The sequence below is a fragment of the Lithobates pipiens genome, unplaced genomic scaffold (genome assembly GCF_037356315.1).
Source record: "Lithobates pipiens isolate NorthernLeopardFrog02 unplaced genomic scaffold, aLitPip1_a1.2 Scaffold_22, whole genome shotgun sequence".
Taxonomy (NCBI): Eukaryota; Metazoa; Chordata; class Amphibia; order Anura; family Ranidae; genus Lithobates; species Lithobates pipiens.
The window spans coordinates 240162841-240186492 of record NW_027507784.1 but is presented as its reverse complement, the minus strand read 5'-3'; the positions used below and the strand labels follow the sequence as shown (position 1 = coordinate 240186492).

The following is a 23652-nucleotide window of genomic DNA, read 5'->3' as shown; positions in this document are numbered from 1 at the left end:
ATTGCAGAGTATTGGCGGGGTATTGCAGAGTATTGGCGGGGTATTGGAGAGTATTGGCTGGTATTGGAGAGTATTGGCGGGTATTGCAGAGTATTGGCTGGTATTGTAGAGTATTGGCGGGGTATTGCAGAGTATTGGCGGGGTATTGCAGAGTATTGGCGGGGTATTGCAGAGTATTGGCTGGTATTGCAGAGTATTGGCTGGTATTGCAGAGTATTGGCGGGTATTGCAGAGTATTGGCGGGTATTGCAGAGTATTGGCGGGTATTGCAGAGTATTGGCGGGTATTGCAGAGTATTGGCGGGTATTGCAGAGTATTGGCTGGTATTGCAGAGTATTGGCTGGTATTGCAGAGTATTAGCTGGCATTGCAGAGTATCGTCAGGGTATGGAGGGGTTAAATTCGGTGAGCAGCGATGTGGGCACTGCAGATGCAGCCCACAGCGCTGCTGACACCGATCTTTCCCCTCCGCTGTACCAATCGGTACAGAGAGGGGGAGGGAGGAACCGGCGTCATAACATGACGCCGGTTTGTTTACAAGTGATCACTCCGTCATTTGAGGGAGCGATCACGTGGTAAACAGCCGCGATGAGCGGCCGCTTACCATGATCCGTGATGCGCCGGGTCCACCGGACCCGGCGGTCAAGGATGCTCTCGTGTGCGTGCCACCGGGGGGCGCGCGAGAGCAGAATTCAGGGAGGCCGACAATTAACGGCCTCTCAGAGTTAAACAACCGCCCTGAAGCCATTAATCGGCTATGGGCGGTTGTTAAGTGGTTAACAGGGTATATCATGCGGTAATATAGAAGACTCAACAAGATATGTTACAAGGATAATACATCTCTATACCTCTATTTTATATAATCCTAGGGGTACCTTTCGTAAATTTCCTTCTCTGAATAGAAGTAGTATCTATGTCTAATGAACAGGAGACCTCCACACCCCTTTTTTTTTTCCGGCATGAGACGTATTTTCAGGGATTAGGTAAGGGGGTTGGAGCCGGTTCACAACAACCCTTGAAAGTCCACATTCGATCACACATCAGGTAGGATGAGAAACAGGAAATGTTAAAGGATAGAGAGGGGGAGGGTAGAAAGTGGGGAAGAGGAGAATCAGAGACGAGATGGGAGTGTAGAGGGTGAAGAGAAAGAAAGAAAAAAATATAGGTGGGGGGAGGGGTAAATCTCCCTGGCCAGTCACATCCACTCCAGCCGGAAAGTTTTTCAATTATTCCCCTTCATGGGGGTTGGTTTATTAGCTGTCCATATTCCTCGGAGTTAATAAACTCATGCCAGAAGTACAATTTTTTGGAGAATTTCTCATTTAGGCCTTTTTCAGTGGCCACCAAGTCCTCCATTGCATGTATGCCTGCTACTCTTTTCAGCCATACAGCCACCGTCGGCGACTGGGTCTGTTTCCAATACAGAGGGATGCAGCCTTTTGCTGCCATGAGCAAGAATTATAGTATGGATTTCCTGTAGCTCTGAGTTGGGATCGTGTGGTGATGCAGAAGAAAGAACTCAGAGGATCTGTGAATTTCTGGCCGAACTGGTACACCTCTGTCCAAAAGGGCTGTATCAACTTGCATGACCAGAAAACATGTCAGAGTGTTCCAATTTCCTCTCCACATCTCCAGCACAGATCTGTGGACCAAGGGAACATTTTGTGTATCTTAAAGATGAAGTAAACCCTCATGCACAAATATAAAAATAAAAACACACCCTGCAAGATAAAGGCATAATGAGCTAGTATGCATAGCATACTAGCTCATTATGAATTACTTACCCGAGAACGAATCCCCCGCATCCACCCTCGTCTCCATTTCAGGCCGCCGACAAGTTGCCCGGGGCTTGCTTCCTGATATCACGGCTCCGGCGCTGTGATTGGCCGGAACCACGATAACATCACTCCCGTGCATGCACATGGGAGCCGCCGCGAACGTCACAGTACAACAGTAGTTGGCTTAAGTGCATGACGTCTGCACATGCAAATGCAGGGATATCTCCTAAACCGTGCAGGTTTAGGAGATATCCAGTGCAGCTACAGGCAAGCCTAATTATAGGCTTGCCTGTAGCTTAAATTGGTTGTAAAGGGTTTACAACCACTTTAACTGGTGTGTAGTACCAGTGGGACAACACTTTGTATCCCGATTCTTGGTGTCTTGCATACAGCCTCAAACACCAGCACTTAAATGTACAGATCTCATCAACCCCCATTTTTTATATATAGAAAGGCCAGTATGGTGGCCTGAAATTATGGGAGGAGCCCGGTCGTGTATATAGCCCGCCGTTCGCCCATCTTCCTCGTCGGTTCCGGTGCGCGATACCTGATACGTCAGATATCAAGGGCCGACTATCCTAGACCAGACGCAGTGAGCCCGTTCGTGAGTTCCCGCGTTGTTCGTCTCCGTCTTGACCATCTTCCCGTTCATCAGCGTCCGTGGGTTTCGCCGTCGGAGTGTCGTCTTACCCATCGACTTTGTCGTTACACGTCGGGCCGGCTGTCGCAGGTAGGGCTTCGGCACCCCCTTTTTTCAGTTCATGTATTACAATGTCCCATCTAACATTCCCTGAACTCACGAACCGCTCGAATGTTTTCTGTGGCTTGTACTCATGTCACGGTTTCTACTTTCGACGTAGTCGTTATCACCTTCGGTCGATCACGCCAAGTCAGGCGATTCGTTCGCAGGTACGTTCGAAACCGTTCGACTCCCCGAGCATTCTATTAGCATCGGTCGAATCGTTCGACTCACAGCCGACTGCTTGTTACGACAAAGCAAGCAGTCCGCACGTATCGCTTGGTCTGCTCCAGTTCGAACATGTCACATCATTCATGCAGTCGTGTTATGTATCTCGTTTCATCTCAGTTCAAGTCATTTCAGTCCCACTCATTTCTACCGTTTCAAATAATTTCTGTCACTAGCCGCGCTCCGGCGCGAATCTTGTCGCACCTCTGGTGCACCGATTCGCTTTGAAGTGCCCCAGGGTTCGGCCTCATTTCTGTACATGCTCCAGAGACTGAGTCACTCACAGGTTCACGCACGGTCCCTGATTCTTGTCTTTGTCATGGCATACCATTTCTGTCACTTATTACGCTCCAATTCGAATCCTGTCGCATTCTTCTATGCACCGATTCGTCCTGGTGTGCCCAGCTGCTACGCCTCATTTCGGTACATGCTCCAGAGACGGATTCTTTGTAACCTACAGTCCAGTCGTCGAATCCTGTCTCTGTCATGGGATATCATTTCTGTCACTTATTACACTCCAGTTCAAATCCTGTCGCATTCTTCTATGCACCGATTCGTTCTGGTGTGCCCAGCTGCTACGCCTCATTTCAGTACATGCTCCAGAGTCGGATTCTTTGTTGTTTCCATCAGTCCAGTCATTGAATCTTGTCTCTGTCATGGGATATCATTTCTGTCACTTATTACGCTCCGATTCGAATCCTGTTGCATTTATTTATGCACCGATTCGTCCCGGTGTGCCCAGCTGCTACGCCTCATTTCAGTACATGCTCCAAAGACGGGATTCATCTGGTAGGTTCATGGGCTTGTCTTCTGATTCCAGTCTTTGTCATGGGTTTCATTTCATTTCACCTATCACGTTCCGGTACGAATAGTCACATTCGTGGACCAAATCCGTCCCGGCGTGCCCCAGGAATGGCCTCATTTCAGTACATGCTCCAGAATCCGTTTCGTGCTCGGTCGCAAGTTCGTGGCATGGCGATTCGGATCTCTGTCATGGCAGATTCTCTCATTTCACGGTCACTCATCGCTTCCCGCTGCTAGTCCAGTTGGTTTTTCAATGTTGGATTTTATCGGGGGGCCCTTGCTCGTCAGCCTCATTCGCTATGGAGTTGACAAAAAAAAAAAAATATATATATATATATATATATATATATATATATATATATATATATATAAATGAAAAAAATATATATATATAATAAAAAGGGGAGAGAAAAGGGGAAAAGAAGAGGGAAGAGAAGAGAAGGTTCCATTTGTTTCATTATGTCGTTTCATCTCATGTCTAAATCTCACCTCCACTGTTAGCTAGCCATTCGTCAGGTGGGAGTCTCAAACAAACTTCACCTACATCTCCTCAGGTCAGTCGAGTTCAGTAGGTCCAGCCTGCACCTGGTCGGACGGTGCCTCCTTAGGTAAGCATAATCATCTGGTAGGAGATGCTCTTCAGCACAAACATCCTTCTTTAAAAAAAAAAAAAAAGGAAAGTGTATTTTCTTTAGGAGTCTCCAACCAGTTTGTAATCCATGTCACCCCTATAGGTCCATATTAGGAGAAAACCCGGATCAGAGGGCTAGTAGCCTCGCCAGACCCGCATTTTGCCACCATGTCCCAGGCCGGCAGCGAGGACCTCACGGCTCCATTATCTCCATCTGTTGTCTCAGAGAATGGCAGCCAAAGGGCCTTCAGAGCGTGGACCATTCCCAGGCTCACAGCCGAGCTAAGACGCAGGGGCGTGCCCTTTCCAGCAACAGCCAGAAAGGCCGAGCTTTACAGGCTCCTGTTTCCTCCCCCTGCGGCGGTTGAGGCTTCTGCCCAGCAGGCCTCCCTGGGCTCCATCGCCTCCTCTATCTCACAGCTTCACACCCTGGTGTCGTCCCTCACAACCTCAATGTCAGATCTGTAGAGTCGAGTGGCCCTCCTCGAGACCCACCCCGCTGTTCCTCTGCCAGTACCAGCATCCGAGCCAGTTGTTAATCCTCCCGCAGGTATCTCCGGATGTGCACCAATTGTGTACCCGTCCCATCTGGTGTCAGCTAACATCAGGAAGGACATCTTAGAGGGCAAAGGCGTCAATTTGGCTTCTCTCCTCATCTCTATTCATGAGCTGGCAGAGAACAAGGCGTATACTTGGGGGGACGTATCAGTGGTCCTCAAAGCCAAGGATTCCAGACTGGACAGGAAACTCTCAATCACCGAGTTTACCTTGGCTTTCGGCATGATGAGGGACATCATTTGCTCAGCCTCCCCTGGCAGGAGGGAGGAGCTGGATCGGTACCTCCATGTGGTAGTTGACCTGGGTTACAAGTACGGCGGTTTTTCATTCTATGATTACCACCGCTCCTTTTCTGCTAAAGCAGCCGCCAGGCTCTCCCAGTTCCAGACACCTACGGACTGGAGCACCATGGATACCGAGCTATTCTGCCGCCACTTCGCGGGGCTACGGTCCCCTCTGTGTGCGATCTGCCAGTCAGCAACTCATACTGCGGCTTGGTGCGCTAGCTCAGTGGCAGCCCCGCCCTTAGACGGTCCATCTACCTCGAGTGCCGCTCAGGGCCTACAGGCACCGGCACGCCTGCCACAGACCGATAAGCTTGGGCGCCCAGTCAAAACCATGGGCGGTGCACCAATCTGCAACAATTACAACAGTGGGTCGTGCAATTTTAGCCAGTGTAGGCTGCTCCATGTGTGCACTCAGTGTCATAGAGCTCACCCCCGGCTGATGTGCGAGCTCAAGCCGCTCAAGAGGTCCTGACTAAGCCGGCTCAACATTTCATGGCTTAGTGCATACCTCACCAGTCATCCTACCCCCTCACTGTCCACCTTCCTCGTCCAGGGCTTCACGCAAGGTTTTCATACTGGACTTGTCTCTCTCCCTCATCTCACGCACGAATGCCAGAACCTACGGTCAGCAGCCACGGATGAACAAGCCATTGACCTACTGCTGCAATCTGAGCTAGACCAGGACTTTATCATCGGCCCTTTCGTACAGCCCCCATTTAACACCTGGCGAGTCAGCCCTATTGGGCTTGTCAAGGGCAAGTTCTCTAATAAACTCAGATTGGTTTATGATTTGTCAGCGCCTCATTCCTCTACGGTCCCCAGCCTCAATTCCCTTATCCCCTCTGAGGAGTTCTCCCTTAAGTATGCATCCGTAGACATGGCCATCCAGGTCATTCTTAAAACAGGCACAGGTACCTGGCTTTCCAAGGCCGACATCTCAAACGCCTTCAAGCTTCTTCCCATCCATCCATCCCTCTGGTGCTGGCATGGCATTAAGTGGAGGCAGCTGTACTACTTTGCCACTAAACTCACGTTCGGATCCAAGAGTAGTCCCTGGCTCTTCGACACCTTTGCGCAGGCTCTCGCATGGATCTTGCTGCACGTAGCCCAGTGTCAGGAAGTCATTCATTATCTGGATGACTTCCTGCTGATAGAGTCACCCAGCTCTCCTCCACGTGATCTGGGTAAGTTGAGGGCAGTCTTCAATAATCTTAACGTCCCCATTGCCGAGCATAAGGTGGAGGGTCCGTCGCAGGCCATCACCTTTCTCGGGGTCAGCCTAGACACTAACACTATGCAGGCCAGCCTTCCCCCGGATAAACTGACCCGCATCAGGACGGTCCTGAGGGACTTCACCCGTGCCAGGACTTGTACCAAGAGACAGCTTCAATCCCTTCTTGGCATGCTTAACCTCGCCATGCGCATCATCCCTCAGGGGCGCTCGTTCGTGTCACGCCTGTTAGCCTTACTGTCCCACTCTCAGGACCCGGAGCAAGTACTCAGCCTGGATTCCGCAGCTATAGCAGACCTTGCCATGTGGGAGGAATTCCTATCTTCCTGGAATGGAGTGTCCCTGTTCGTCCCCTCCGTGTCCTCCCTTTCACCTCGGGTGGTGACCGACGCGGCGGCCTCCACGGGCTTTGCGGCGATCTTTGGCAACCTCTGGCTCGCAGCCCCCTGGCCTCCCCAGATACTGGCTATTCCTGGCTTCACTGAGACGTCCTCCCTGTTTGAGTTATATCCCATTGTGGCCGCTGCACACACGTGGGGCCGCAGCTGGTCGGGCCAGACGGTGGTTTTTTCTACAGATAACCTGGCCACTGCGGAGATCATTAATAAAGGCAGGTCCAGGTCTCTACAGATTATGTCCTTCCTGCGGCGACTGACCCAGCTCTCATTGTTGTTTCAGTTCAACCTTCATTGTTCCTTTGTCCCCGGTAAATTTAATCAGGCGGCGGATGCCCTCTCCCGCTTTAACTTTGTTTCGTTTTTTGACCAGGTGCCCGGAGCCGGACCAACATCAGCAGCTATCCCGGACTGGTCTCAACTGACCTTGGATTAGCCCCACACCTCTCAGCAGCAACTCAACTCATTGATCTCTCCCTCTCAAACAATACCCGCAAGGCCTATCAATCGGCCTGGAGGGCCTTTAGCCGCTTTGCGTCGTCTCACAGCACAGAGTCCTCCCGGGTCAAACAAGTCCTTGCCTTCATTTCTTACTGCCATTCGGAGTTGGCATTGTCTTTTAATACGATCCGGTAGTACTTGGCCGGGGTACAACATTTCACGTCCCTCCAGGACCCTACTAAACCCTCCTTGTTCACTTACCACGCCGTCCGGGCTCTCATGCCCGGCATTCAGAAGCGTCGGCCGGTGTCCAGCACCAAACGGCTGCCTATCACAGGTGAAGTGTTCAGGGACATGTCAGATATTCTGGCCTCTTCACCTTTCGGTCTCCACGTTAGTGTCGTCCTGCAAGCAGCCATACATCTGGCCTTCTACGGCTTCTTGCGACCAGGCGAGTTTACCTGCAATAGCCCCTCGGCACGCATGCTGTGCAAGCACCATCTAATCAGGTTCGAGGACCACTTCATCCTACACTTAGCGGTTTCCAAGACACAGCAGCTTGGCTCAGGCACGGACATACACTTCTATAAGACCTACAACCGCTGGTGCCCGGTCGCTGTTCTCACCCGCTTGTTGACCCTTTTGGCCGATCAACCAGGGACTGGCCCGCTTCTGCCCTTTCACTCGAAACCTCTCAACGCAGCCCAGTTCATGGAACATGTCAGGATACTCCTGGGCATCCTTCACCTCAATCCTGCCCACTACTCTGGACATTCATTTCGTATCGGGGCAGCTTCGACGGCCTCCCGCCAAGGGGTCCCGGTCCATGTTATCAAAAAGTTGGGTAGATGGAAGTCCTCCTGTTTTGCCCGTTACATACCCAATCCGCAAGTGGAGATGGCCCAGGCCTTCGTCAAACTCACCCAGTAACAGTCTTGATTCAATAAAATGCTTCCCCTACCTGAGTGTTTTGCCCCCTTATTTTGGTATATCGTACGTTAGACCAGGGCACACTTTCAGGTCCATTTCAAGTAAGCGAGTTTATGTTATCCTTGTTTGTCATCCTTATCCGTATCGGTCAGAGGGCTCTACACCATAAATAGAAAGGCCAGTATGGTGGCCTGAAATTATGGGAGGAGCCCGGTCGTGTATATAGCCCGCCGTTCGCCCATCTTCCTCGTCGGTTCCGGTGCGCGATACCCGCCCACCCATCCCCTTTATCAGGGCATTTCTCTAAGCATACTCCTCAAGTGAGTACTCATTTCACCCATTTCATATTCATTTCATTTTAAGGTATGCCCCCTTATTTTGGTATACCGTACGTTAGACCAGGGCACACTTTCAGGTCCATTTCAAGTAAGCGAGTTTATGTTATCCTTGTTTGTCATCCTTATCCGTATCGGTCAGAGGGCTCTACACCATAAATATATATATATATATATATATATATATATATATATATATATATATATATATATATATATATATTGTAATATTTGGGGGTTATTTTAGCTTAAAGGTAGAGCTTACCAGTGAGCTGGATCCACACCAGATGTCGTTTAAGGGCTCGTAGGCCCACTTTTATTAAAGAAAGAAAAGTCAGATAACAAAATAGTTGCCCACACAGGGGTTTCAGCTTTCCACAGCAGTAATGTATGTAGAACCAAAAATACCAAGCCACCTGGCTCTCTTTAGCAGCACTGCTGCTCAAACTTCTGCTGCAGCCCTCTTGGCTCTTTAACAGAGTTCCTGTACACCCAGTACCTCAGCACTCTTTAACAGCTTCTCTTTCAGCCCACAAGCTTGGACCCTCTGTCTGCTCTGACAGACCGACCTGTGCAGACATGCACACTTCTTCTCCCTTACACGCCTGGACTCCTCGGGAGGGTGGAGCCCAGAACCATGGTCTTGGCTCTGTTTTAAACCCAGGACCCACCTGTGCAATCATCCAGCCAGACTTCTGGCTGTTCCCAAAACCCGGTCCCAGGATTGGAGATTCCGTACTACCACATATCCCCCCCCTTTGTTTCGACCCAGAGGGCGGAACACCCAAGTTACTTTTGGCACCTCTGTGCCAGATACCATTTACAGAAGTACCCTCCTGTCCAACCTCGCTTCTCCTAACGGGGAACTCCACCCAATGCCTCCTTTGGTGTCTCCCTCTAAGCCTTACTGTCACTCTGCTATGAGCTTTGATGCGACCTTCCCAACTTTTCTTCCGAGTGCATTTCCATAAGCACTTCCTCTTCTGAAATCTTAATGGGTTCCCGTTGGTCTTTCTACCAACCCTTCTGCCTCCACGCTTCAGGTTCCCAGGTTTCCCCAAAACTTTCTCAGCAGTACTGTTCTGAGACTGTAGGGGGCCTATTTCTATAGTGTTTAGAACGGAAACCCACCTCTTCTTATTTCTGGTACCTGACTCAGCAGTCACTAATTGATTACCAGGTTTACCTGTACCTTTGGGCACCACATTATCATGTACCATTAACACATAATTTGGTTCATCATTGACAGACATATTCAAACCAACATTAGACCTCTCAATGTTGCACATGTCACCAATGCCTTTTTTTTCAAAATTTGCTAGGGCAGAGTCTGCAGAGGGCACACATACTGGAGGGCCACCATCACCCACAGGAACCTCACAGGACGCCACCTCCCCTGGGTTCACCCACTCTGCAGGCAGCTGTCCTACCACTTGACCCATTCTGATGCCATCTGTATTTTTATCCACCGGAACAGGCAAGCTCTGGTCTGATCCACATACAATTTTTATCACACTCCTTGTCCATTCCCCTGTCCCGGGGACCTTATTAGGTTTGTCACCTAAACCAACCATTGGACTGGGGACCCCAGTCTCTTTAACCACCTTTGTTTGAGCCCTAGTCAGGATCTCTGCTGCTTTCAGGTCCACACATGGCCCTTCCACCGCATGTGGTTTTTCTACTGGTGCAGTATACACGCCCTTCACCAACTGACCAGCACCACACTGGACCATAGCAGCAGAAATGCTTCCCATCTGGCTGTTAGGAGGTGTAACCACAGGCAATTTAGGCTTATTTTCAACTTCTCCAACGTCTGTCTCAAATATTTCTTCTGGATCTAATCTAGCAGCATACATAGCGGCAACTTTTAACAAAAGTAGCAAATTTAGGAATAAACCATTCCTGTCCTGTATTGCTTTGCTCTGTACAGCCTGCCATAAAGTGCTCCCCCTAGTGGTACTCCGCAGTACCAAACCATCAAACTGTGGAGGAGACACACTAGTATAGATTGGCTGTACATCCCAAAGTTCAAGCATCTCTTTTAATGCTTCGGTTATAAACCAGGCCCTTGACTCCAGACCTAAGTCCTTCCTGGGGACTTTCATGACACTGGGGATGCAGAGAGACTCACTTGCTGAGACTTGAAAAGTTGCGACGGTTAACAGAACCTCCTCCCGGCTGGAGGTAAACACAGCCTGGTGCTCCACCAGAGCGCTGCCAGGTACTGGACTCATACCCAACTTCTCAGGCTCAGCATCAGTGAACTGCTCCAGAACATTACCAGTCACGTCACGTTGACACTCCATGTCAACCTCAGTTGTGTGGGTCACGGACAATGTCTCTGCTGTGCCCTTATTCGGTTCATCCTGCTCACCAGGGTTAACTCCTGCAGCAGCCACCGTGCCCTCATGTACAGGCTGTTCTGCAGCCCCTCCTGCTGGCCCAGCAGAAACTGTGTCCACCTTATCTTTGTGCATAAAAGCCTTATCTATCAGGGAGATAAGATTTTCACTCCAACTATTCCAATTTGTTGTATGTGCGCTCCCTTCTGCGGTACTCCTCAGCACCGATCCATCTGCCCAAGGAGACACATAAGAACAGACTGGCTTAGTTGCAGACTCATAACACCAGTCATGGTAAATCATGTCAGACTGTGGTAGCACAGGTTGCAATACACCATATTCACCACCTTTCTCAGCTTGCATTAACACATTACTATTACACGGTACAGTTCCACTCTGTCCCACCAGAGTGACATCGCAGTTGTCCAGGGCAACCTCTGACTCCAACACATGAAGTTCCCTGGAGATTCCTGTGGACAACTGTGCTGTCTTACCACCAGTTGCTACAGGCAACGGCCCATTTTTGATAACCCCAGGTTCTTTTAGAGCAAAAGTTTTCCCAACAGCATTAAACTTTTCATTAACAGTAACACTTATAGCATTTTTCGCATTTGTAGGCTGTCCTAGCCCATGGTCAACTTGAGCCTGATAGTCATTAGACACAACACTTTTAGTCATCAACACAGGTTCTATTTGGATTTTAACCCTTGCATTCCCACTATATAGGGAAAAGTCATTCTCAAGTGCACATTCAGTGGCCCCACTAACTGGGGTCACTCTCACATCATCATGGACAGTCTCGTAACCAGTCCTTTTATACACGAAATCAGCAGTTCCAGCCATCATTTCATTAAAGACAGTCTTACCCACCGCAGTAGTTGGGGTCACCATCTTCATTTGAGTACGTCGTCTTATGCACCAGTCCTCTGCTGCACTTTTACTGGCCAACTCCTCCTGGGGGCCATGGGATGAAACTACAGCAGGCATCTCCCACCGTTTAGCACCCCCTGCAGGCCCAACAGGAAACTTCTTGTTGCTAGGGGTGACTGCAAACATATTTTCACCGGAATCTGGGCCTACAGACAAAACTTTCTCAGCAACATTATCTCCAGCCGTATTCCACAACCTAGGGCAAGAAAACATGCCATGCCCCAGCTGGCCACATTCCAGGCATGTTACTGGACGACTTTTTCCCAAAGCGATTCTCTCCTGGTGATTCCCAGCTGGCCGGAATGCACAGGCCTCTTTGTGGGGACGCTGAACCAAACCTCTACTGCAGCTCCTTTCAGGCATAAATTTCACTCCGGTTGCCATGGGAGACCGCATTCTCCCAGCAGAACTTTGCTGGCTCTCTCCAACATAATAAACTGGCTCCTCCTTAAGCCACTTTCCACGATCCTTATTAGACATAGCCCATGGTACAGAGACAGCCCGACTGGCTTCCTCTGCGTTGCTATGGGCAACCACTCTCATCCTCAGCCTTTGATCAGCCTCTCTCCTTGCATATAGCATGGGCTTCTCTCTGCTGGATCCCGTCTCATGCTGTGACACATTCACAATAGCTGTTTTAACTGCATCAGCTTTGCCAGGGGCAACAACAGCCCTCTTCCAGTTATGGACATCCAGCGGCTTTCCCCTTGCACTGAGGGTTGGCTTCCTTTCCTCTGTAGCTTGGTCCAGTGCTGCTAAATGCCGCTTGCACCAATCCACTGCAGATTCAAATGCTGGTGGACTCTCCATAACAGCAGTCACCTGTGCACTCATTGCACCAGGGTTGCTAGGGACAACCCCAGCCCTTTTTCTCCTTGATAAACTCTGATCAGGTATGTATGGGGCTCGTTCAGGCGGTAACATCCCCTCCAACCACAGAGCTCTGTCTCTCATTTCAGCAAACCTGGCTTCTTTTAAGAGCTTTGACCGCCCCATACTTAGAGACTCCAGAGCAACTTTAAACAGTCCAGGAAAATGAAAGTGTCTCTTTTAAAGCAAGTTGCTTTTCTCTTCAAGCAAGCTTTCCTCACCTGCACATTGCACACACTGATTGTGCTGTCTCATGCACACAAACACAGTTCATAGCAAGGAAAAAAAAAAAATTTGACTTTTCATTCACAGGTACACCACCTGCAACACGCAATGCCTTTTGCCTGGCTGCACTTCCACACACAGCCAATAGTTCCTGACTTGAACTTACTGTAGAGCAAGGACCCGGATTCCACCGTCTTGTGCCCGCATTCTCCACCACTTGTAATATTTGGGGGTTATTTTAGCTTAAAGGTAGAGCTTACCAGTGAGCTGGATCCACACCAGATGTCGTTTAAGGGCTCGTAGGCCCACTTTTATTAAAGAAAGAAAAGTCAGATAACAAAATAGTTGCCCACACAGGGGTTTCAGCTTTCCACAGCAGTAATGTATGTAGAACCAAAAATACCAAGCCACCTGGCTCTCTTTAGCAGCACTGCTGCTCAAACTTCTGCTGCAGCCCTCTTGGCTCTTTAACAGAGTTCCTGTACACCCAGTACCTCAGCACTCTTTAACAGCTTCTCTTTCAGCCCACAAGCTTGGACCCTCTGTCTGCTCTGACAGACCGACCTGTGCAGACATGCACACTTCTTCTCCCTTACACGCCTGGACTCCTCGGGAGGGTGGAGCCCAGAACCATGGTCTTGGCTCTGTTTTAAACCCAGGACCCACCTGTGCAATCATCCAGCCAGACTTCTGGCTGTTCCCAAAACCCGGTCCCAGGATTGGAGATTCCGTACTACCACAATATATATATATATATATATATATATATATATATATGTCTCTGATCTAAAAATGATTGTAAATTTAGTTTTGTATTCATTCCGGTGGGGACAAGGGACTTCAAGGTAAATATCCACCATTTTTCTTTCTGCAACAATATACGGTCTAAGTCCCCTCTCCTCGCTGGTAACTTTAGGGCATATATCCCTTTCACTTTCAGACCTTCCTTTATTCCTTGATGGTACTGGATAAAATGTTTAGCGACAGGTCTCTCCTCCTTCTTCTCTTTACTTTCCATTGGTTTTTCCTTCTCCTTTTTTATATCACGTAGGTGCTCTCCTATACGTATTTTTAAAGCTCTCTTTGTTTTTCCTACATAAATTACAAGGACAGGTGATCATATAGATCACCCATGTAATGGAACAGTTTATCAAATCCCTGATTTCATATTTCTTTTGTCCCATTGCATCCCAGAAAACATTGGTTCTTTCCACAAAGGGGCAGATCTGACATCTTGTACATGGGAACATTCCCTTACATCGCGGGTACTCAGAGAGCCAGTTAGAGTTTTGTGGTCTTATCTATTCCGAATGGATGAGAATGTCCCCCAGATTTTTAGATCTTCGGGCTACCATTTTTGGTCTGTCACCCACTATTTCGGCCAGACTTGTTATTTCTCAAGACATCCCAGTGTTTTTCAAGAATTTTACGCACTGAGTTTCATTGGGATCCATATATCCTATGCTGTCAAAAAGTCCGGTCGTGTGTACGCGGCATTAGTCCAGGAGTGGAAGCCGGGTTGCCTACTAAGTGGAGTGGAGAAGATAGAGTCACAATAGACAAGTCTCCAAAAACCCTCCAGGCGGTTCGAATTGTCACACCCACTGTGGGGTGAGACAGTATCTGTTTCGGTAAAGGTTGCTGGCACCAGGGGAGTTGTTCCAGCTGGACCCCACCAAGGAGTTTTCTATTTGTACCCACTGTTTCAAGGTTCCGTGTCTGCTCCAATCCAGTATACGTGTTAGGTGGATAGCTGTGTGGTATAAAATGGTGTCTGGGAGGGCAATGCCACCCTTCAATTTTTGGAGTCAAAGTATTGTTTGTGCTAGTCATGGAGTTTTACCGGCCCAAATGAATTGGGTTATCACTTTATTTATCGAATTCAAGAAGGTGATATAGATTTGTATTGGGAGTGCTTGAAAATTATATAGAAGTCTGGGCATAATATTCATTTTTATTATGCTGCAGCGTCCGACCAGGTAAATAGGCAATGCTGCCACTCCTTCAGATCCTTTTTTATCTCAGCCAGAAGTGGAGGGAAATTGAGAGAGAAAATGTCTTCTGTCTTACCGGGTAACAGGAGCCCAAGTATTTAATATATGAAGTGGTCCATTTAAAATGTAAGTCCGATCAGAGTAGTGGAGTTAGAGAGGACGGTAAATTAACATCTAGTGATTCCAATTTCTGGTTATTAATATGATAATGTGATAAACCTTCATGCGTCTTCAGTTCTTTGAGTAGATTTGGGATGGGGCTTAGCCAAAAAGAAGAGGAGATCATCGGCAAAGGCTCCTACTTTCAAGGACAGGCATTTATGTCTATATATATATATATATATATATATATATATATATAAACGCATAGTTGCCAACAGTCCCGATTTTCCAGGGACAATACCGAATTTGGGACCCTCATCCCGATCGGAGGCTGTCCTGATTCGGGATTTTCCCCAGCGAAATTGAGAATGTTTGCTTTTCCAATTTTTGGAGCAGCAGGCTTCAACAAAATGGCCACCACCGCAGCTAGATCGCTCCCCCTTGTGTTCAGTGGAGAGAGGAAGGGGGCTCGATCCGTGCAGCCAATCAATCGGCTTCTCCTCCCACAATACTAAAGCCGGGGTTAGCTGCATGGATCGGCCCCTCCCCTCTCCACTGAACACACGGCGCCGGCCACTCATGCCAGGAATCTGCACTTGTCTCAGTCAGAATTTAACTTTAATGTATAGGCAGGTGGGGGGTTACCTATATACAGGAGGAGGAGGGTTAACTATAATATACAGGAGGGGGTTAACTATATACAGGAGGAGGGGAGTTGGCTATATACTGGAGGGGGAGTTAACTCTCCCCCTCCTGTATATAGTTAACCCCCCTCCTCCTGTATATAGTTAACCCCTCCTCCTGTATATAGATAACCCCTCCTCCTCCTGTATATAGTTAACCCCCTCCTGTATATAGTTAACCCCCTCCTTCTGTAGAGGAGGGGGTTAACCCCCTCCTCCCGTATATAGTTAACCCCCTCCTCCTGTATACAGGAGGAGGGGGGTTAACTATATACAGGAGGAGGGGGGTTAGCTATATACAGGAGGAGGGGGGTTAGCTATATACAGGAGGAGGGGGTTAACTATATACAGGAGGAGGGGGGTTAACTATATACAGGAGGGGGAGAGTTAACTATGTACAGGAGGGGGGTTAACTATATACAGGAGAAGGGGTTAACTATATACAGGAAGAGGGGGGTTAACTATATACAGGAGGGGGAGGGATAACTATGTACAAGGGGTTAACTATTTACAGGAGGGGGTTAACTATTTACAGGAGGGGGTTAATTATGTACAGGAGGGGTTACTATGTACAAGGGGGAAACTATGTACAGGGGGGAGTAACAATGCACGGGGGATTACTATGTACAGGGGGGTAACTATGCACAGGGGGTAACTGTGTACAGGGGGGTAACTAGGGGGAGAGGGGTAACTATGTACAGGGGGAGGGGGTAACTATGTATGGGGGTAACTATGGTTCTGCCTGGGACACTGATGTAAGGACTGAGGCTGGGAACACTGGTTTAAGGACTGACTCTGCTGGGGGCACCTGATACAAGGAGGGACTCTGCTGGGGGCACCCGATGCAAGGAGGCACTCTAGTGGGGGCACCTGATGCAAGGAGGGACTCTGCTGGGGGCACCTAATGCAAGGACGGACTCTGCTGGGGGCACATGATGCAAGGATGGACTCTGCTGGGGGCACCTGATGCAAGGACGGACTCTGCTGGGGCACCTGATGCAAGGACGGACTCTGCTGGGGCACCTGATGCAAGGACAGACTCTGCTGGGGACACCTGATGCAAGGACGGCTCTGCTGGGGACACCTGATGCAAGGATGGGCTCTGCTGGGGACACCTGATGCAAGGATGGACTCTGCTGGGGACACCTGATGCAAGGATGGACTCTGCTGGGGACACCTGATGCAAGGGCAGACTCTGTTGGGGACACCTGATGCAAAGACGATCTCTGCTGGGGACACCTGATGCAAGAACGGACTCTGATGGGGACACCTGATGCAAGGACAGACTCTGCTGGGGACACCTGATGTAAGGACAGACTCTGTTGGGGACACCTGATGCAAGCACAGACTCTGCTGGAGGCACCTGATGGAAGGACAGACTCTGCTGGAGACACCTGATGCAAGGACAGACTCTGCTGGGGGCACCTGATGCAAGGAAGGACTCTGCTGGTGGCAGGTGACACGCTCAGGGATCCCACTGATTCGGCATTATGGTGAGTTGAATGATTTAATTTTCTATTACAATGTAATAATAGAAATAATGCACTTCAATCATCCTGACACCATAACAATCATGGTGCCGGGATGATTGAAGCACTAACACCAGGTTTTTGGAGTATCTTTATCTGCTTATTGTTTCTAGAATACACATATTTCTATTGTTGTGTAGGATCTGAGGCTGCTGTTCCTTCATTGCTCTCTCCCCCTTTTCCTCTCCATCCCTCATTCATCTCAGACTTTAACCACACCCCATTGAGCCACGCCCATTTAAGCCACACTCACAAGTTCACATAAACCATGCCCATCTTTCACCACAGCGCACCACAGTTTTCTTTTTTTGCTATGCCACGCCTACAAACGCATGCCCACTCCCCTAATTATAATACGGCTACGCCTACAGCCCAAAAAATGTCCCGTAAATTTTTTTGCAATGTTGGCAACTATGATAACGGAGCAGTGTAGGACGCGTGTTAAAGCATGTACAGAGGGTAAATTTAATTTGGGATAATTTCATGGTTGTGTTTATTTGTTGTTTCTAAACAGACTAAAAAGCCCTGCCCAATATTTAGCATAATTTAGCCACCCATACTATTTGTTATAGCGTGCAGGTCACTTTTGTTCTTCATAACTCTTTATATTTGGATGTTGGTGTTGGTCTTTGATTTATGGCTTATTTTCTTATTGTTTACATTTTAATTTTATTGAAACTACTAATAAATATATGTTTAATTCTATCAACTATTTATACTTTAAAGTGGTTGTAAACTCTCATCCATTAATTATACCTATTAGGGGTGCTGAAATTAATCGTTGCATTGATGCATCACAATTCTGGTGTCCCCGATGTGGCATCGATGCATACGACCGGAAAATTGATTGTCGGGTGACGTCATCCCGACTTGCCCCGCAACTACCGTCAGAGCGCTCCGAATGTATTGTTAAAACGACTGTGCTTTAATAAATGCCATGTTACAATGAATAAGGTACCCCGCTGTGTGTGCTTTTTAAAATAATATAGAACTTTATATCAAATTTCACAGAACAATAAATCCCATCATGCGACTGCATGCTCCGCCTCTCTCCTCTCACATCTCACATCCCATATCTCTCCTGACATCAGCTGGGAATTCTAAGCCTGCCCGCTAACTGTAGCTATCAGATCAGAAGAGAGGCAGGGCTGAGAATTCCCCGCTGACGTCAGGAGAGACTTGGGACGTGAGAGGAGAGAGGCGGGCCTGGCAGTCACATGAGCGAGATGTATTGTACTGTGAAATTCGGTATGAAGTTGCATATTTTTTTTAAAAAGCCCATACAGCGGGGCACTTCATTCATTGTAACACAGCATTTATTAAAGTGCAGCAATTTTATCAACAGTAAGTAGAGTACAAATGTGTTTGTACTCTACTTACAACTCACGCTCCATACTGACAGTTGCCTGGCTTTTCTGTTTGCACATTCCACTGTTAACTCCTAGTGTGTTGGAAGATGCAAACAGGAATTCCAATGAACTGTCAGCACCAGTGGAAGCCCGTGCATTCTGGGGGGGGGGGGGGGGTTAGTGAAGTGATGGCTGCATTTACTGGGCACAAGCGGCTGCATTTAATAGGATAGGTGGCTGCATTTGATGGGCACAGTGGCTGCATTTAATGGGCACAAGTGGCTGCATTTGATGGACACAAGTGGCTGCATTTGATGGACACAAATGGCTAAGTTTGATGGGCACAGTGGCTGTGTTTGATGGGCACAGTGGCTGTGTTTGATGGGCACAGTGGCTGAATTTGACGGGCACAAGTGGCTGCATATGATGGGCATAGTGGCTGCATATGTAGGGCACAGTGTCTGTGTTTGATGGCCACAGTGGCTGAATTTGATGGGGAAGGTTCAATATTTTTCAGTTTGTTTGCACCCCCCCTAAAATTTTGAGCACCAGCTGCCACTGGTCAGCACAGAGGCAGTACAGGGAACTTCACAGGGCTGTTTGTCAGCTGTGGATTGTAATCCCAGCAGCAGTGTGTGTGAATGTCTGTACCCTGTAGTGCACTGGATTAGTGAGGTTATTTTTAATTCAAAGCAGATTTCAAGACTTTTTTTGTTTATTAAAAGTCAGCAGCTACAAATAAAAGTGCATCTTCTGACTTTTAATAAAAACTCACACCTGTCCCACAATCCAGCAACATGGCCACCCAAACCCTCCCTTCTCTCCCCCGCCTGTCCATGGCACTGGCAATACTACTGCGGGTATCCGGCTGTGACAGCTTGCACCTTTACAGCTGGGTGCGCATGTCTCACTGCGCTGTCCTGCATACCTGGGCAATGTTTTGAGACCTGTGACGTGTCCCAGAACATTGCAGGGTGGAAGAGCCACCTAGGCGGCCCAAGCAGAAGTGGGAGCTTGTCAATAATCGTGATACATCGTGATGCATTGCGGAATATATTCAAATTGAATCGTTGACCAGATAATCGCAATCAAATCGAATTGTGAAACCAGTGAAGATGCGCACCCCTAATACCTATAGGTAAGGCTATAATAAGGCTTACCTATAGGTACTGTAAATATCTCTTAAACGTTCACGGTTTGGGAGATATTTACTGTATATGCAGCCGATGAAATCATTGGCGCATTCGCTCTGAAGGAATGGCCACCCATGCCGTTCCTTCAGATTCCTGTGCTGTGAATAGCGGCTCCCCATGCATTCACGGGAGTGATGTCACGTGGGTTCAGCGGACCCGAAAGGAAGATGAGTGAAGAAGGATGCGGCCTCCAGTGGTGCCAACGCTGGAGGGCTTCGCTTGCAGGTAAGTTTCACACAATGTGCTAGTATGCAATGAATACTAGCACATTATGGCTTTACTTTACTGCAGATCAGAAGAAAAAGAAAAATGAACCCTGCCAGTTTACTTCCTCTTTAATTCTTGGGATACGTAAAGTGGCGCAGGGTGGTAAGGGCCTTGGTGCATTACTTTGCCCAGGTGCCCATGATGCTATTGAGATGGGCCTGCACATCTGCCTAAGTTTTATTCCTTTAAACATGCTACAAGTACAGGAAAATAACTGCTGAAGTGTCAGATGTATAGTATGTTCCTACATTCCCCTTTGACATGATACCACAGCTATGAATTTCTTTGCACAGAGCGCCAATTCTGATGAACTGAAAATAATACTATACAGACATCTCCTTATCTCTTCCTTCCCTCTTCATCTCCATAAATCTGCCTTGTGCACAGGAAGTTATCAGTTTAAAGTTTTCTGGCAAAATTAAAAGTTATTTTTTGCACATATTGAACAGATATAACAAAATATGTTTATTGGTACATTTAGCAGACCAAAAGGGTGCAAAGAAAGAGGAGTTATTTGTTAGAGCTACATACACTTTAAAAATTACTGGACGCATTTGAGAATCTGGCATAGGTAGCTTAGCTCAGGACAAATGAGCTGTTATGATTACTTTAAAAACCAACAAAAAAAATTAAAATAAAAAAAAATCTTGATGTGGGCTTCATCCATTTGGTGTGTGTGTGTGTGTGTGATGTGTGTGTGTGTGTGTGTGTGTGTGTGTGTGTGTGTGTGTGTGTGTGTGTGTGTGTGTGTGTGTGTGTGTGGGGGGGGGGGGGGGGGTGAAGAATGTCATGTATGAGTCAACATCATTGAGTTGTCTGAAGAAATGATGCACACGCTAACTGCTGCACTAACTTAAGTTACAGACTTTATGGATCACATATGGAAAATATATACAGTTTTATATTTAGACCTCAAACACAGCATTGTAATAAGCTTGCATGCAAGCTTGAGTTCAAAGGTAAAAGTATCCTTAAAAATTGGTATTGAACCCAACACCTGACTATAATAGCATCGTTTTTGTAAAGGATAAACTACCAAGCTTAAATAGAATGGTAAACTGCTCCAATTTTATCTTTATGAGAGAAGAAAATGATGAGAACAGCCATATCAGATAATTTTCTTTTCATCTCTGTGTTACCATAGTGACATCTCTGAAAAATGTAATGATCTTTATAATAAGATACCACTGGCTGTGAGCATAATCAATGCCAACTTGGCATGTGTTCTGGAAAATAAAGCCAGACAATGCCACTAAGTACATTTCGAACGGACCCCAAATTCGAACGAACGTTAGAACCCCATTGAAGTCTATGGGACTCGAACGTTCGAAATGAAAAGTGCTAATTTTAACGGCTAATATGCAAGATACTGTCCTAAAAAGGGTTTGGGGACCTGGCTCCTGCCCCAGGGGACATGGGTCAATGCCTAAAATGTTTTTAAAAATGGCCGTTTTGGCGGGAGCACTGATTTTAATGACGATTAAAGTGAAACAAAAAAGTGAAATATTCCTTTAAATATGGTGCCTGGGGGGTGTCTGTAGTATGCCTGTGAAGTGCCACATGTTTCCCGTGTTTAAAACAGTCCCTGCACAAAATGACATTAAACGGAAATAACACCATTTAAAACTGCTTGCGGTTTTAATGTTATATCTGGTTCCTGCAATATGGTTGAAAATCATTGAGAAAAAGGGCATGGGTAGCCCTCCCTGCCCATTACCAGCCTATTTGGGTCTTGTACGCATATTAAGGGGAACCCTGTACCCATATTAAAAAAAGGAAATGCGTGTGGCCCCCAGGCCCTATATACTCAGAACAGCAGTATACAGGCGGTGCAAACAAGACAGGGACTGTGTAGGTTTGTTGTGTTAAGTTGAATCTGTTTGTAATTTTCAACTGGTACATTTTTAAAGTGTAGCTCCAGTCAAAAAAACTATTTTTAAGCTTTTTGGAAAACATAGGGAAGGGTTATCACCCCTGTATAATTTGTTTTCTCGTCCATCTTTTTTCATCTCACTTGCTGTTGTCTCCTTCCGTTTGCAAGTAGGAGATGTTTGTAAGTTGGATGTTTGAAAGTAGGGGCCTGCCCTATATGCTCTGCAGAAATGGCGGAACAAGGTGTTGGTTTTGCCACAACATTGTAAGCCCTGAAAGTGACTCTTGGTGGGCGCTGGAGCGCCCTGCTGTGAACGATTATATCAAGAATTGTAATTACATGCCATTGTTGAACAGTGGTAGAAAAATTGACCTTTGGTGGTTGTGGTGCTGGTGCCACAACACTATAAGTCCTCACCGTTACTCTGGGTGGGCACAGGAAGGGGCCCTCCTGTGAAATATTATATCAAGAATTGTAATTACATGTCCCTGTTAAACAGGGGCAGAAAAATTTGGCCTTAGGCACTGGTGCTGGTGCCACCACACTGCAACCTCTTCCATATACTCTAGTTGTATTGCAGGAATTAGCCCTGCTGCAAAGCATTGCATCAAAAATTGTACTTAAACGCCCCTGTTAAACAGGGGTAGAAAAATTGGGCCTTAGGCACTGGTGCTGGTGCCACCACACTGCAACCTCTGCCATATACTCTAGTTTTAATGCAGGAATTAGCCCTGCTGCAAAGCATTGCATCAAAAATTGTAATTAAACGCCCCTGTTAAACAGGGGCAGAAAAATTGGGCCTTAGGCACTGGTGCTGGTGCCACCACACTGCAACCTCTCCCATATACTCTTGTTTGATTGCAGGAATTAGCCCTGCTGCAAAGCATTGCATCAAAAATTGTACTTAAACGCCCCTGTTAAACAGGGGCAGAAAAATTGGGCTGATGGCATCAACCAGAACCAGAAATGTTCTTCCAACATATCAGCGGAGGAGGAAGAGGATAGACAATCAACATAACAGGACAGTCACTCAGCATCAGCATAGGCAGTTTTGAAGGGATGTGGTATTTTAAAAAAAATTATTAGGTTACATCAGCTTCAGGTGCTTGGTAGCTGTGGGTGATCCAAGACTGATTCATCTTGATGAAGGTCAGTCGATCAACTGATTCGGTGGACAGGCGCACCCTGTGATCGGTAACAAAGCCACCAGCAGCACTGAAGGTGCGTTCCGAAAGAACGCTGGATGCAGGACAGGCCAGTAGCTCAATTGCATACTGTGCAAGCTCTGGCCAGTGATCCATCCTCAAGACCCAGTAAGCCAGAGGATTTTCGGTGGGAAAGGTGTCCAAGTCTGACCTTGCCCCTAGGTATTCCTGCACCATGTAAATCAGACGCTGGCGATGGGTGCTGGAACCGATCATACCTTGGGGCTGCGGACTAAAAAATTGTCTGAAAGCATCAGACGGCCACCTTCTCCAACGCTCCTTCTGACCGATGCCTCAGCAACACGTTGTCCAGGACCAGGAGTTTGTAACCTCCCAGTCTCTGGGAACGCGTTGCACAGACCTTTCTGCAAGGCCTCCCAGAGATGTCTCATCCTCTGCTCCCTCTGCGATGGCAAGATAAGGTCGGCAACCTTACCCTTGTACCGTGGATCAAGGAGAGTGGCCAGCCAGTAATGGTCCCTCTCCTTGATCCGAAGAATACGAGGATCCTTCTGCAGGCTTTGCAGGATCAGGGAGGCCATGCAGCGTAGGTTAGCTGAGGCATTCGGTCCGGAGTCCTCTGGGTCACTAAGGACAACATGATCCGCAGCTACCTCCTCCCAGCCACGTACAAGTCCACGTGTTTCTTGGGACTGTAAATCATCCCTACAAGACTGCTGCTGCTGCTGCTGATGCTGAGTGCCAGCCTCCACCTCCATGCTGACACAATCATC

At 47.7% G+C, this 23652-nt stretch overlaps 1 protein-coding gene across 2 annotated transcripts in view; it reads right to left on the bottom strand.

Annotated features, from left to right (window-relative positions):
• The window catches only part of BMERB1 (bMERB domain containing 1), a 589325-nt gene that overhangs the window by 199326 nt on the left and 366347 nt on the right, over positions 1-23652 (bottom strand). The window lies entirely within an intron of this gene.